The following is a 17,477-nucleotide window of genomic DNA, read 5'->3' as shown; positions in this document are numbered from 1 at the left end:
GGAGACATGGAGTGTAACTACGGCTGACGACAAATCCATTTCCGAGGGTGGCTCATCCAAGGACATCAGCTCTTGCAGCTTGACCAGTGGTAACGCATGCAGTGGCAGTGACACCTGCGGTGGCACCTGTGACTGGGTGATGTCGATCTCTATCAGCATCTCTCTGGATGGTCCTGAACGTGATTAGTGGAGAGGTGGAGATTACTACTGTTGCAGACCCCAGCGGCGTGCTGGGTCTGTGGGCAAAAATTCTGCAGCAGACTTAGTAATGAAGAGCGCTATAGCTGGTTCTGGTGACGCCGTTGCTGTCCAGAAGAACCTTGACCGATATAACATGGATGTCCTAACACATATCTGATAACATCGTGCTCCCAACACTATTTCTTGCCAAAATCTTCATCCAGTAGCTGAAACTGACGGAGAAAAGGAACAGTAGTTACAAGTTGTATGCAGCTGTCGCCACAAAACTGTTGCAAAATTGGTTGATATGAATTGTGAATCGTTGTCTGAGACAAGGACCTCAGGAAGTCTTTTAAGACAGAAAACAGAAAACAGAAGCCAGTACGTTACCAGCAGTAGTAGTCCGACTGCTTGGCTGGGTGGTAACGTGCTTGCCTCCCATGCACTGGGCCCCGGGTTCGATTCCCGGCCAGGTTGGAGATTTTCTCCTCTTGTTGACTGGGTGTTGTGTTGTCCTCATCACCATTTCATCCTCATCATCGGCCGCAAGTCGCCCAATGTGGAGCCTACTGAAATAAAACTTGCACTTGGCGGCTGGACACGAATTGGACCTACCGGCCAACAATGCCATACGATCATTTTTACCAGCAGTAGTGGTGGATGTCATGTGGACGACAAAAGGAAATTTTCTGTATGCATCTACCACCAAGAACCATCGCATGTTCCAGAATGTACCTGCAAAATCAATTTGAATACATTGCCACGATGTGGACGGCACCCATGCTTTGCACCTACTGCAACGACGCTGGAAGAGTTGCTTTGTGCGAACTGTGCTCCAGTGACTGCGATGCAACAAAGACAAAACATCCTGCAAGAGGAAGTGGGGAATCACAAACCATGCTTTGTCGTTCTCTGTGTTCGACAGCAGAACACCTCATCGTGCTGACATTGCATGACGATGTTATAGTAGTAACTCGCCAGTGGTTGGAGAATTTCTGTCAATCTGCGCGACCACCCATGGCGCTCAAATTTCAGAACTACCTGAAGAGCGGGGTCAGACGCAGTTGCCCCAGAAATATGCCAAACGTCAAGAGCACAGTTTCGAATATTTTCAGACTCTTGAATATCAGTTAAACAACGTAAATCCTCAGATAGATGAAACGCTGTTTTGGTAGCGACCGGCAACTGAGAGAACAGATCAGTGTTCGAATGTGGTGGCCTGAACAAAGACCTATATTGCTAATGAGACAACAGTAGAGCAAAAAATCACAATTTTTGCACTGTCTGCACTAGGACAAGCTTGACTCTGTTGAACAAAGCTGTTACAAGCCAATGATCTGTAATAGGATACAACTTTTGACTGAACATATACTGGTGGAACTTGGTAACATCACAGATAAAGACAAGAGCCTCTTTTTCAACCGGACTGTAATGGCACTGCGCTTTGTTTAGAGTTTATGAGACAAAATCAGTACGTCGATCAGATACAGCAATTCTGTGGTGGAACGAAGCTCCAAACCCATAAGATAATGCATCCACAGCTAAAACAACAGGCTTAGCTGGATTAAAACAAGTCAGGCCACGACGACTTAGCAAATGTGTTCTTTAACTGTAGGAATGCATTCTGACATTCTTGAGAGCATACAAAGGGAATACTTTTGTGTTTCATATGGTTCAGTGAAGCAGCAATTTGTGCGGTGTTTATAATAAATTTCGTGTAATGTGTTAATGTCCTCGAGTCAGGTTGGAGCTCCTTAATGTTACAGTGCACCAGCAGATTTTAATTACAGACAAGTTAGAATTAGCAGTATGACTACCTTGATCGTTTATAATACGTCCTAAATATTAAAATTCTTCATAAAAGAACGAGCAGTTTCCGTTGTTACGATTTAAGTCAGCTACAGAAAGAACTTGAAACAAACAGTCTACATTTGCCAAATATTCAGCAGACATACGAGGTTTCACAATGATATTGTCCAGCTCTTTTGTAGATAAAGGGACTTGGTCTGTTTATTGTTCCAGAAAACATTGAAAAATAGCAGGAACTGAAACACTTCCGAACAGTAGTCTTTGAAATTGAAACAATTAGAAGTAGATGTTGACTACAAAATATGGCTTGGATTGTTCGTCCAGTAGTAACTGTAAGTATGACTCTTGTAAATCAGTCTTCGAAAAGAATCTTCCCTCTCCCAGACTGTGAATTAATTTTTCCACTTGTGGGAGAGGAAATGAATCCACGACAGTTTGTGGGTTCACTTTGGCTTTAAAATCAGCACATAATGGTAAACCACCAAATGACTTTCTAATATGACCATGTCTTACGACCACTCACTTGCAGAAACCGGTTGTATCACACCATTCCTGAGTAGTCTGCTCATGCATTCCATGTAGCACAAGCAAAGCACGAAAAAATAGTGGTTGTGCGTTATCTTTAACAGCAATACGTGCTTTCAAATCTTTACCCCTTTTTAAAACTGGTAATTTCACTGCATTTATTACACAAGTTACGAAAATTATATTGCGTCACTGAAACACAGATTTGTAACACACTGTCTGGTAAGTACAGGTTGAACAAGTCAAACACGCATAAACCACAAATGTTTACACTGTTTCTACAATATAATACACAAAATGAAACCCAATTTGGAACGTCACGAAAAGTTTATGACTAACTGTAGACGCTGCCTTTGCGGTCCTTGGCGCGTCACCTGCTCTGTCCGTGGTATACGCCGAACAATTGCGGGAACTGTAGCGTTTCCTTCTAGCTGCGACTGTTCAGGACGCTGTGCGCGTACTTTGTGGTTATTAGCCGTTGTCAACAACTACTTATAAACACCACTGAACTACTTAGATCTATAAGTAAGACATTAAAAGAACTATTGTGAACACTTCATAATTTTTCTTCACCTTATACACACTTATAACCTAGTCCAGTTCTTCTATAGATAAATAAAGGGACTCGGTAGACGTTGACACAAATGATATTAGGAGCATATTCAAAACTCTGAATAAACAGGACAGAAACACAGTATTTAGTGTCGAATATGAAAGTTATGGTAGCTTCAACATCTTAGACCTAAACATCCGCACAGGAACTATAGGCACAATTTAAAAGACAACAGAAGGAGAACAACAGCAGATACAACTACATACAGTTCATATTGCCGCTTGGAACACATAAACATGCTGCTTAGAGGACATTAGTTAAGAGAGGCAGTAACACACAGTTGGAGGAAGATGTGAAGCATGACGAACTCAGCACGTTCAAATAGGTACAACAAATTGCTCTGATGACACGCTTATTGACAACCTCATACAAAAATGAAGATAAAACAATAATAAAATAACTGCTACACATACAATAAAAAAGAAATCCACTGCTTTTATACTATTAACAAGGAAACTCGCCTGCAAAATAGCAAATATTTTCAAAGTGTACAACATTGACAACGCTTTCACAAGATATAACCAACTTTAACACACACTGAGACACAACGTAAACATACAGACAGATAATCACAAACGATTAAGCATTTAGAAATAGTGTGCGGACATGCAAAGCCCACTGTGTAAATCATATGGGGAGATATTTCCATAGAAGGAGTAACGACACAAATATGGTGAATCAGCAATATCCGCCACATAAAGGACACAGTCCATCCATTAGAGTATGTCACAAATGATCATATATTACATAAAATTGATGAGGGACACTGACCTGACCTGTCTGAACAACCCGAGACTTTAACTAATTTCACAGTACATTGCAGCAGATTGTTAAATGGAATACACTTTCTAAAATTTCGTTAATGAGGAATAGCTTTTATGTTAATACAAGGAAACTTATTATCTCCCAAGGAAAAAGTTGTTGTCATAGCAATATTGAATAACGACGGAACACTAAATAACAAACTATACAATACGCCTCCCGACAAATATATGATTGTATGAAAGGTTGCATTTTTCTTATTCGTACTATCAGAATAACTGGAGCAAGTTTTATTTTACCAGTTATGAATCTTTGGAATTTTACAGAGTTCAAATGGCTCTGAGCACTATGGGACTTAACTTCTGAGGTCATCAGTCACCTAGAACTTAGAACTACTTAAACCTAACTAACCTAAGGACATCACACACCTCCATGCCCGAGGCAGGATTCGAACCTGCCACCGCAGCGGTCGCGCGGTTCCAGACTAAGCGCCTAGAACCGTTCGGCCACCAAGGCCGGCAATTTTACAGAGTTAGGTGGTGGTTTATTCTTGTGATCTGTGTGCCAGGCAAATAAATAGCCACCAAAAATGTAAGAACTTCACTGAGATGCTTCAAAGCTACAATTAACTTACGGATTATAAAGAAATATATTAATCTTTCTGTAATTTCGGTGCATAACTTCACTGACATACCCAGAAAATCTTACTTGAGATTAATGTACATGTAACTACGAAGCACCTGATAGTGGTAACATGTTGCAGAAACGCGTAGTGCTAATAAACATATGTGAAACCCTTTCCCGTTACTGAAGCAGAAAAAATTAATTTATGAATTTATAATACACCCGCAGACCTCAACTAGTTCCATACAATATAGTTAAATTACGTAAAACGCAATTATACTCTACATCGTGCCAGAGTAGCTTGTCATTGCTTACACAAACCACAGAACCTTAGAATAAATGAGTAAAGAACACCCCGGTATGTCTAAGTCAGGCTACCAAATTATGGCTTGTTGCTTAGAAGTGCCTCACATGTAGCCATTAAACGAGAAACGAGGGTATTAATATCGTAGTAGAGGCAGCCAATTTTCGTATCAGTTTAATGGAGGAGGAGGCGCAGCCCGCATCTCGTGGTCGTGCGATAGCGTTCTCGCTTCCCACGCACGGGTTCCCGGGCTCAATTCCCGGCGGGGTCAGGGATTTTCTCTGCCTCGTGATGGCTGGGTGTTGTGCGATGTCCTTAGGTTAGTTAGGTTTAAGTAGTTCTAAGTTCTAGGGAGTGATGACATAGATGTTAAGTCCCATAGTGCTCAGAGCCATTTTTTTGGAGGAGGCGTAGACTTAGAGATTCGGATAGTTTAATCAACAGGGACAGACCCTATAGGTTTAATACGGTATCCGGCATTAGGTCTACTTTAACCTCGTCCGTAATACTATCAATCGTATACGAGAGCGAACTTGTAAGGGAACACCGTTTCAGTGCTGATAAACAAACTCCGAAATAAAACATGGCGCTAGGTATCTGTTCACAAAGCAATCAACTGTAAACACGAGAGCAAGAATCTCTTGAAATAAGACATTCTCTGTTGAAAAATATTTTTTTATTTCCGTTAAATAAAACCGGTTTTGCAACCGAGACCGTCTTATCTCAAGAAATTAATATCCAGTCGCTGTTCCGGCCACCCAGCATGGAATGGAACCATTTTTATATGAGAGAACTTTGCTGCGGATTAAAACATATAGATATCATTATTTTCACTGAAAAAGGCTGTAACTGTATGCGTTGTTCTAAGTATTTTGGAATTTCCCATTCTGAATGATCTTTCAATAAAATGCAGCGCAAAAGCTTGAAATGGCATGTATTGGAAAAATCTGTTCACGGTGTCTGCTTTTAGTGTACGTATATGGTGAGGCCAAAACAACAGTGGTCCGAAAAGTGTTCTGGGCATTCCACTGTAAGACAACATAGACAACAAAGAGAAAGATGGAATGCGTAGAGTGTTGGGCGACGAGAAGACAGCAAAAGCAGATTAATGGAAGGGTGTTGACATGTGTATTTATTTTACTTATACATAATTATTTACTTTATCATTCGTAATGATGGTAGCTGCGTCGAGAGACACTTGCACTTTTAGTAATATATTTTTCCATTTTCATAACCTGTGATGACGATGAAGCTCTAATTTGAAAAATAATTTTAAAAACCTTGAAAATACCGGTGTTTAAGCAGCATGACATCTATAACTTTACTTACACTAGTAACGACTGAGACCTTTGGATGTAAGCAAAAGTGACTATTAAATGGGCACGGAGTTGTGAAGATAATTTTGATAACTGTGTTAGCTATCTTTTCAGCTCTTCTTACAATTGTCTATCTTTTCATATACTAAATTTTTAATAATTACATAAGATATGTGATCTTGGAGACGTTCCTGTACATAAGAAAATTAAATCTGTTAGTTACAACGAAGAATTATATTAGGGAAATGTTTCAGCCATAAAAATATCGGTAGGAAAGCTGGCCTGTTGAGCACTATTCTGTAATGATGAGCGCGGAGATCAGATTTATTTTCCGAGGGCGAACAGCGAAGTTCGGCCACCGGAGAGCCATTTGAAACATGGTTTTTGCCGAGGTGCAGCGCTGACTCGGCAGGAGTGACAGTGGTCGCTGCCACCATCCGGCTTCCCTGGCGACTTCTTCAGCCACTTTGTTCCTAAAAATCTTTGCTGCTGTAGCTGATTCAGCCAGCTGTCAGCTCGAAACCACGAAAGTCGGCTAACACTACTTCAGCGCACGACCCTAACTACGGAGGTAGTATTGTGTAACACACGCTTCCTACTCCTATACCCTCATCTCTATCGACATCTATACTCCACAAGTCACATTATGGTGTTTTGCTAAGGGTACTTTGTTTACCATTGCTACTTCCCGCTTTATCTGTTACGGTAGGAAGCTGTGTGCCACAACGACTGTTGGTATGTTTCCATGTGAGGTCAAATCTCTCTAATTTTACTTTTCTTGTATTGTAACGAGAAATACATAGGAGGAATCGATATGTCGGCTGATTCTTCTAGAGATGTATGCTGGAGTGGAGTGTTTTGGGGGAAGAGACAAAACAGCGAGGTCATCGGTCTCATCGGATTAGAGAAGGACGGGGAAGGAAGTCAGTCGTGCCCGTACAAAGGAACCTTCCCGGCATTTGCCTGGAGTGATTCAGGGAAATCACGGAAAATCTAAATCGGGATGGCAGGACGCTGGATTGAACCGTCTTCCTCCCGAATGCGAGTCCAGTGTAGATGTATGCTCTCGGAACTTTAACGCTAAACCACACAGTGATTAAGAATGCTTCTCTTGTGGTCTCTGCCACTGTAGAGCATCCTGAAGATTTATGTAAGGCTCTCGTGCTTCTTTATAGAACTTGTAATTAAGGTTTTGTAAGCTACCTCCTTTGTGGGTGAACTGTGTTCCCTGAGGATTCTCAAAATCTTACCTGCTATTAGTTTTATGCGATCGTTCCACTTTGAATTTCTCTCTATATATATTTTTTATTTTTCTACACACTTAGTGCATGACTGTTTCCAGTGACGGTTCTGCTGTCGTCTAATATTACAGTAATAGACCTTTCTGCCCGTTCATGTGCAGAGTTTTATACTTGCTTTGGTTGAAAGTCAACAGCCAATTCTTGCACAAATATCAGTTATGAATAGCACATTAAAACTGAAGAAGTGTCAGAATTGTGGGACATTAAGAGGATAGGAACTAGATATTTTGCAAGTGCCATAGGTTGTCGTGGGATTCAAAGGGAGAATTAGATGAAATCGAGTGAAAGAATGAATGGAAACGCAGTATTCGAGGGCAGAGCAACTTAGAGAGACGATGTAGTAAATGGAGTCGATGGAAAAAATCAAAAATACAAAGCCTAGTGGAGATCGTGGTATAACAAACTTGATATTGAAGTTAACCGACGAAATGAGAATATATAAAATTGCAGCCAAAGAAACAGGTAAAGGGATCGAGGGTGTCTAAAAATGAGATTAATAGAAACTGCAAAATGTCTAAAGAACAAATACACTAAGGTTACGAAAGTCATTGAATAGCGATATTCACATATAAAGCCGGCGGTAGTAACGCGTACACAAGACATAGAAAGACACTCGACGGAGCTGCATTGTACTCAGGCACTCAGGCCGCACTACGGGAATTAACAGACGTTGAACGTGGAATGGGAGTGGACCTTCCATACCAGAAATCATTAGGGAATTGAATATTTCGACATCCACAGTGTCAAGAGTGTGCCGACAATATCAAATTTCAGTCATTACTTCTCACCACGGACAACGCAGTAGCAGACGGCCTTCAGTTGACGACCGAGAGCAGTGGAGTTTACGTGGAGTTGTCGGTGTTAGCAGACAAGCAACACTGCCTGAAATAACCGCAGAAATCAATGTGGGACGTAGGACTAATGTATCCGTTAAGACGACAGTCCGGTGAAATTTGGCGTAAATTGGCTATGGCGACTGCGTTTGCTAGCACCACGTTATCGTCTCCATCGCCTCTCTTGCGCTCGTGACCGTATCGGTTGGACCTCTGTAATACCGTGGCCTGGTCACATGAGTCTCGATTTCAGTGAGTCAGAGATCATAGTAGGGCTCAAATGTTGCGCATACCCCATGAAGCCATGGACCCAAATTGTCAACAAGGCACTGTGTAAGTTGGTGGTGGCTCCATAATGGTGTGGCCTGTGTTCACGTGGAATAGACTACGTACTTCGGCCCAACTGATGGAATCATTGACTGGAAATGGTTAGTTTCAGCTACTTGGATATCATCTGCAGCCACATATGGACTTCATGTCCCCAGACAACAATAGGACTTTCATAAATGACAATGTGCCATTTCACCAACCCACAATTGTTCGCAGTTGGTTGGAAGAACATTCTGGACCATTCGGGCAAATGATTTGGCCAGCCAGATCGCCCGACATGAGTCCCATCGGAAATAATTGTGCATAAAATCCTGCAACGGCTACTCTTAGGCAATTATGGGCGGGTATAGAGGCAACATGGCTCAATATTTTTGCAGGGGACTTCCAACGAATTGTCGGAACCATTCCACATCCAGCTGCCGCACTACGCCCTGCAAAAGAAGGGTGCACATGACATTAAGAGGGATCGCATAACTTTTGTCATCTCAGTGTATTAGGCTGCATAAGCATGAATGATTAGGTGCAGGATGGATGCTGCTTGTACGAAAATTAAAGAGACGTTCAGAGAAAAGAGAAGCAGCTGCATAAACACTTAGATTCAGCTGGCAAGCCAGTAATAAAAGAAGAAGGGAAAGCTGAAAGGTGAACAGAATATACAGAAGGAGCATTCATGGAGAATGAACTTGAAGGCGATGTTATACAGAGGGAAGAGAATGTATACGAAGATAAGTTGGGAAATATGACACTGCGACAAGAATAAAATAGAGCACTGCTAAACCCGTGTCGAAAAATGGCCCATGGAGGTTGCGACGTGTCTTCATAGTTATTGGGATTCCTGGAAGAGCAAAACATGAAAAATGAATTCTACTTGTTATGCAAGGTACATGAGACAGGTGGAGAACCAGAAGCTCCAAGAGAAGTATAAAATGCTCAATTCTTTAAAGGCAGGTATTGACAGGTTTGAATACGACTGAGCTACGAATTTAATAAGTCATGGTAGCAGAATACTGAAGAAAATTATTTAGGGAAGAACAGAAAAACTGGCAGAGGTCTACATTAGGGAAGGTTAGCTTTCGTTCCGTAGATGCGTAGCAACGCGCCAGACAGTACTGTCACTATGACTTGCATTTGAGGATAGGTTAAGGAAGGGCAATCCTACCTTTCTAGCATTTGTAGATTTAGATAAAGCTTTTGAAAATGTTGTCTTCACTCACTTTCTTAAATTCCGAAAATAGCGGAGGTGAAATGTAGGGGTCGAAATTTGACCTCTAGGTTGTGCAGAAAGTAGACTGCTGTTATTAGAGCCGAAGGACATGAAAGGGAAGTAGTCGAGAAGGGAGTGAGACTAAGTTGTAGTTTATACCTGATGTTAACCATTTTGTACATTGAGCAAGATATAACGGAATCCAAGGACAAATTCGGAAAGGTAGTTAATGTTCACAGAGAAGAAAGAAAAACTTTGAGGTTTGGTAATGACATCAAAATTTTGTCAGAGACGCTAAAGGACTTGGATGACTACTTTAACGGAATAGATAGTCTTGAAAAGAGTTTATAAGATCAACAGAACGGTAATGCATTGTATCAGAATTAAATCAGGGAATGCTGAGAAAATACGATTAGCAAATGAGACACTCAAAGTAGTAGATGAGGGTTTAGATTTTGGCAGAAAAATAACTGATGGTGACCGAAGTAGAGAGGATATAAAATGCAAACTGGCAGCGGAAGGAAAATGTTTCTGAAAAAGAGAAATCTGTTATTATCGAATATACATTTACGGGTAACGAAATATTTATATGCACGTATTCGTTTGGGACGTAGCCTTGTACAGAAATGAAACATGGACGACAAACAATTCAGACAATTTGAGAACAAACGTTTTTGATATATAGTGCAGTAGAAGAACGCTGAAAATTAGTGACCAGTGAAGAATTGCTGAACCGAATTAGGGAAAGACAAAATTGTGGCACAATCTGACAACAAGACGAGTTCGGTTATCAGGACACTTTCAGAGACGTGAAGGTATAATCAGTTCGATTGTGGAGGGAAGTATGAACGGTAAAACTATAGAGAAATACAAATGCTTGAATGCAGTAAACTAGTGCAAACGAATGTAGGCAGCAGTAGTTATGCTGCGATGAAGAGACTTGCATGGAACTGAGAAGGGTGGACAGCTCCTTCAAACTAATCTCCGAACTGAAGATCACGACGACGATTTGTATGACATGGTCCAGTAATATCATTGTCTGTGTGGTGCAGTTCAATAATAAATTGGTAAGTAATAATAAAAATGTAAACATTAAATCACTGTACTGCAACCGAGGTTCTTGATTAATACACTCTACCATAAAAGCAATTCTTTGTAGTCCATAACAAAGTGCTCAGGTTTCCAAGCTAGACAAACGAAGAAGAAATGTGTGTTAATGAGACATATCTTAATTTGGCTAATGATATATTAGTGTTTGTTCTAACGTGAATGAATGTCAGCATCTGCCAGGAGAAGTTAGAAAGTAGGCTTGAAACTCTATTTCGCTAAGACTACAGTAAGGTACATGAATGTACTGAGAAGAGAATAGTACCATTTAACAATAAAGAGAGAGAGCTGATAAAAGAGAGAAATAAAAAAGTAAAAGTATCCCTACACAGAATAACTATACTAAGTGTTCGATGTGTCTGAAAATGAAACTTTACTGTCAGTTTTTTCCAAACATTGACCTTTAGTGTGAAATCTATCAGAAGCCGATGGTTGCGCAACGAGCAATGGCTAGTAATAGAGGGGTGGTTCACTGAAATGTCTAGGAAAGATAGGAAAACATGCAACTGAGACTGGGGATATGGTGCAGTGGAATATGTTATTACATCAGTAATGATTAAAAATGGAGATTTTGTAGATTAATTCCACATAGGTCAGGTGAATATGTGACAAATGCACCGAGAAGTTCTTAGCTGTACTCTTAGTGGTAAGAAAAACCGAGACAACGACTGAATGGAAGATTGGTCGATTAAAATGTGGATGCATGTACCGGAAGATCGTAACACATGAAAAACTCTAGTGTAGGTCTTTATCCAGGAGTTAATATGAAGCAGTTGATGATAACGGTAACCTAGATCAAGTGTATACGTTCCGAGTTGGTACTAATTATTTTGTTGGATGAAATAGAAAAGGCAACAAACGATGGGGACACAAACACATAGACTAGCGAAGATCTTTGGATAATCAATATGATATTAAATTTAACTGAAGAAAGGAGATATATAAAAATGCAGCAAATCCAGCAGATAAACTGGATCACAGATGTCAAAATATGAAATCGACATAAAGTGCAAAATGTCTAAGCAGATCTGGATAGAGGAAAAGTACAAGACAGTAGAAGCATGCATGACTTGGGCAGAGATAGATACCCCCCTATACGAAAATTAAAGAGAGCTATCGAGCAAAGGGGAGCAGCTGTACGAATATCAAGAGTTTGTTACAGATCTGCGAACATATATTTTGTAAGATTTTTCAGCCGAGAGTTGACGACTTCAGGACAGAATGAAAGTAATTCTACTGTTAACAGTTTCGTGAATGTTAACCAATAGAAACATATAATCTCGTTCTGCGTTATACACATGTGGTGATAAAGTGCGTCAAAAGTATTGCGAGCAATATCAATTTCTAAGGAACATACGGGGCAGCCATAAGTTTTCTAGAGAACTTTCACTGATAAAGGTCAGGAAGATCAGTTCTCTGTGCGTAGAGTGATTGTTGCTGTAGTTTAAATATGTGTAAAATACAGTGCCACCCTGACAAATACATCGACTCAGAAGAACGTATACTGTAGTCGGCTGCTGCGATCATGGCAAAGACATTTTCAATTTTTATAAACAGAAATGGGAGCAAAATTTCTGTATTTAGAAATCAGCTTTCCTTGGTGATAGCATAAGACGGCAAACAGAATATGTAACTTGAGTGTGAGTTTTATTAAGGTATTTTAGGTTCTGCAGTTTTTCAGCAGGAAATAAATTCTATAAAAAATACCAGACGTGCCGGATCAACGTATACACAACTAAACTATTAGGGAAAATAGTGCTGCTGCCGTCAACGCAAGTGTGGGTCTGAACATTATAGTGTAGTACTACAACTGCTGCAGTTGCGGATTGTATGACGTTGTCTTCCTTCTTCCTTTGAACTTATTTGCATAGCCAGTCCTAGGGACATCTAGAATTCAATGCAGACCTTTAAATATAGTGTAACTCAGAATATTTCACATTAAAAAATACTGTCAGAGGGGAAAGAAATGGTAAAGAGCGGGAGGAATCCTAGGGTTGGATGTGAATCGGACCTGACATTCAGTATCGGTAGTTTGACACTCAGTAGGGGACAAAGCAGGCGTCAATGCATTTTGTTAGTGCGATTTGCCGATATCAGAATCAGGTATGTACCCAGGGGCAAGCCTATACTACTCCTTTGATTGACAGGTCATTAACCTGTTGGTCTGCTGAAAGGATCCTTCCTTTTGATTGACAGGTAATTAATCTATTGTTCCCCCACCCCTACAATTCACCTTTACCCCCACCCCTCAGGAAACCTCCAACCCACACTCTCCCCTATGCTCATACAGGTACACTTTAAGGTATGAGTTACTCGAATAGCCGCCTCTCACTCTTATCAGTTTCATTGACTACTTAATTAAATGGATCAATTAATAAACCCCACCACCTCTGATGTACCCCCTCCCATCCCAAACATTTGTGGGAAAAAGACTCAGTTGATCAGTCATTTGGAGGGAATTCGATGGCAATGTATGGAATATGGTTTAAACAATTTAGACGCTGCCCAATGTGGCCGAGCGGTTCTAACCGCTTCAGTCCTGAACCGCGCTGCTGCTACGGTCGCAGGTTCGAATCCTGCCTTGGGCATGGATGAGTGTGATGTCCTTAGGTTAGTTAGGTTTAAGTAATTCTACGTCTAGGGCACTGATCACCACAGACGTTAAATCCCATAGTGCTTAGATCTATTTGGTCTATTTTGAACAATTTAGACAATGTATGAAATATTGTTCCGTCGTTTATGGCAGGGTGTGGAACACATTTTATTTATTTAATTAAAGAATTTGCCAGGAAATCGATTGTAGTGTATGGAATATCGTCTAAACAATTCAGACAGTGTGTGGAATATCGTTTATTAACAAAATTTATGGAATTTAAGGCAGTGTATGGAATTTAGTTTAATTATTATTTTAAAGAATTTTTCAGGAAGTCTAGCGTCCCCGCCGCCACACATTCTCCACCATACCCTCTGCCCCTCCCATCCTGTACCAGGAAGCTGACGGCTCTGCGTTGGAGAGGAAGGATATCACGACGGGAAATTCAAGGGTATATTATTTTGTTATGAGAAATTGAGTTTGTGGGGGTTGGATTTCCTTTGCTCATCATTCTCGGCTGTTCGGAATGATGCTGATCTTGTAGGAAGTAATTAAATCCCTCGTTTTTCTCTTTATTCCGATCATACAAGGAATACCGTCATGAAACATACATCTCACATAATGACATCGTTAAAAACATTTCGATCTCGAAGCACGCACGGCCTGCCATTCTCTGTCCACTGGGCTGCACAGAGCACCAGCGCACACACTGCCACGAGTTGGGGTACACTGACGGCCCCTGCGAAGTGACGACGAGACCATCCGCATCTGAAACACACGCAGATATCTGTTCGGGTCCCACAAATATGAGGCAGTGGCATCCCTTTCATACTTTATACCTTGAGAAATTCCTGTCGAAACACGTGTTTACCTATGCACCTTGCTGGCCAAATGATATGTAACCTTCTTACCTATACATTCAGGGAGATGTTTATCTAATGGCTCAGGCCTCGTAAGCACAGCTAAAAGGTTGTTCGTGTTATATTGACGTCTCATGTCTATGTAAATAACAGCCAAGTCCCCCTCTAGATGATCTATAGATATCTTTTGCAATTCTTCCCAGCATAACACATATTTTAGCGTGAAACCGATCTCTAAACTGGCTACATGCCACCACACACCTTATCGATGATGTAAACCCACAATTCGCATCCTGCACCATACAAAACCTACACTTCTGCGTCCTTGATATGGCTATCGACCATCAGACACGGCAACATACAGTATGAAGACAGACATCATAAGGACGTGGGCCGTATATAGTCGTTGCAGCACTATATATTTCCCATAAGCCTGGTAGGTCATTCACGACAGCACGCCGGCCGCTGTGGCCGAACGGTTCTAGGCGTTTCAGTCTGGAACTGCTCGATCGCTACGGTCGCAGGTTCGAATCCTGCCTCGGGCATGGGTGTGTGTGATGTCCTTAGGTTAGTTAGGTTTAAGTAGTTCTAAGTTCTAGGGGACTGATGACCTCAGATGTTAAGTCCCATAGTGCTCAGAGCCATTTGAACCACGACAGCCGACAGTTACAAGTTATCTGCTCACTCACACACACTGGCCCAACGCTTGACCACAGCGCACCAAAGTCACCCTCTGGACTGTTGTGCATAAACTGGGTCGGTTCCCCTCGGCACAAGAGTGTTACTGTTTGTGGCACCGACCTGCTTGCTTCCTCGCTTTCTGTACCCATCTCAGGACCCTGGAATTACAAGAACATATGTATTTTCACATGGTTTGCCAGAATATCGTACCATTTTCGCGATACTTCTCGATATAAAACACAGAGCAGTATGCTACCGATCATTTGCATAGTAAAATTTCAAAGATATTGACTAGAAATTATGTCGGTGATATCAGATTCCAAATCATCCTTATAATTTACAAAGTCTACTTGGGTGCTTCTCATGTCTAGAGAACCAGTAAACGTAACTTGACCTGCTAGATTCACACACAATCGATGTCCTCTCAGCGAAATAAAGGTTAGATATGTGCAGAAGCAGTCAACTGGACAATTTACATGGGAGGGAATAATGGTCCAGCATGAGCACTCGTCCGTATCGAATCTTCTCTAATTTTCACAGGGAACACACGCAATCAAGTAGACTGTCCAACACATAATGAGTACTAGTTCACTATTCTGCCATCTAGACGGCGGCATGGTTAAGTGAAGTACATTTTTGCACCCCAACGAGTCATTCCATTCTGACGGTTCCTGCCGTTAGCTTCAGACGAGAATCATTTGCGCCACAGGCCACCACCGCCACATATTCCTCGCACACCGGACAGAATCATCCTAGGAAACCGGCCACATATATTTTATCACTGTAGTTGCAACGAAATATTACGATCACGGTCTCAATTGGATGACATTCGACAATGAGCGAAGTATTAGAAACCCCCCTGATGACGGCTGTCGCTCTGGAAATAGAAATATTTGTACCATTCTTATGACTTATACTCTTTCCGAAGTAAAAAAGAAATTCATACCCTTTGCAGCAATCAGAGTGTTCCACATCAGATCCGTACCTTCCTTACGACTGAACATGGTCATTTTCGTTGCACTTGTCAGAACACACACACACATTATTTATAAGCGTGATGCTCAAGGCGAACCTATCGTGCATCCCGTATTAGTATAATACTTTGCCAATATCTGACTGTTGGTGAGACGAAACAAAACTGTACGAAAATCGCCGACGGGTGCTCATGTTCCACAGGCGCTCTCAAGTATCAGTGACAATATTCACATCGAAAACTATACAAACCCTATAAATCGAAGTATGGCATTATCTCCGAAAGAATGGTTCTTTCCAGACAAATACCGCGACACTGAATACAGAAGGTGATCACTGGAGCGTTTATTAACACGTCGCCGATGGTGTAAGCTCGTAATAAAATCACCGAATATAGGAAGTGATTCAGCTAAGGAATGTGGTACGAAGCCGGTATTTGCAGCTCCTTCATGCTACTGCTAGATATTACTCCAGTATTTGCAATGCATTCTTTCTCTATGCCACGCGAGAGGTTCTGCGACATATCCACTGGGTTATAAGTGATGTCTGTTTGAGAATGATCACATACAGTAGAGATGTTGTGCTGATTGAGGAGGAGGAGATTAGTGTTTAACGTCCCGTCGACAACGAGGTCATTAGAGACGGAGCGCAAGCTCGGGCGAGGGAAGGAAGGGGAAGGAAATCGGCCGCTCCCTTTCAAAGGAACCATCCCGGCATTTGCCTGAAGCGTTTTAGTTAAATCACGGAAAAACTAAATCAGGATAGCCGGAGACGGGATTGAACCGTCGTCCTCCCGAATGCGAGTCCAGTGTGCTAACCACTGTGCTGATTGAAGTCATAAGAAATGTACTCTAGCTGTTCAGATCTCTAGTGCTACATTTTCCAGTATAAATGCTATCGATGACTTGGAATCAAGTCTCTCCATTTCTTTTGGATCGTGTGGACAACTCTTTTAATGATTACAGCCACTCTCATATCTCGAAACGAGTCAAGTTTTTCGAACCCATCCGCTACAGTAAAATTCCAACCTTGTTTTACTTAGTCCGTATTCATCTTTCAACCGCTCTTCAGACTCTGCACTGCCATCCCTGCAGCCTCGTGCATATGATCGTTCCAATTTAAGTCGGAACTGAACATAAGTTGGAGAGAGCTATATCTACCACATCGTGCAGCCCATGTAGAAACATGCTAAGCTGAGGTAGTGTGAGAGGGCTGTGATTTGACCATTCGATGGAAATGGGAACTTGTCGTAGCTCCCCCAACCACGTACAGTTTGTAAAGTCAGTGCCAAACGAACTCTGCTGATGTAACATGAGGTAGTATAAAGACAGGACCAACAGTTACGTTGGGGTTTCTTATTGGGAAAATTAGAGAGACTCAACATCATATAGGCACTGCAGTGTGAAGCACATCCCTCAGGGCCCATTCACGTCTATCACACCTACAAAAAATGGTTACAATGG

The sequence above is a fragment of the Schistocerca gregaria genome, chromosome X (genome assembly GCF_023897955.1).
Source record: "Schistocerca gregaria isolate iqSchGreg1 chromosome X, iqSchGreg1.2, whole genome shotgun sequence".
In the NCBI taxonomy this organism is placed as follows: Eukaryota; Metazoa; Arthropoda; class Insecta; order Orthoptera; family Acrididae; genus Schistocerca; species Schistocerca gregaria.
Note: the sequence above shows the minus strand (reverse complement) of the source record.